Below are 231 nucleotides of genomic sequence, written 5' to 3' on the forward strand. Positions count from 1 at the left end.
TATCTCCTGCACCCTCCCCTCTGGGGATCATGCCAGCAACCTGGGCATGTTCCCTGACTGGGAATTGAACCTGTGACCTCCTGGTTCATAGGTTGACACTCAGCCACTGAGCCACACCAGCCAGGCAATGCTCACCAGGTACAAACAACCACCAGACACAATCCAGTATTCGCATTTCCAAAATTCACATTTCCTAACTTTGAGGATCCTATGACTTTGAAAAAAATAATG

The sequence above is a fragment of the Myotis davidii genome, unplaced genomic scaffold (assembly GCF_000327345.1).
Source record: "Myotis davidii unplaced genomic scaffold, ASM32734v1 scaffold1223, whole genome shotgun sequence".
NCBI lineage: Eukaryota > Metazoa > Chordata > Mammalia > Chiroptera > Vespertilionidae > Myotis > Myotis davidii.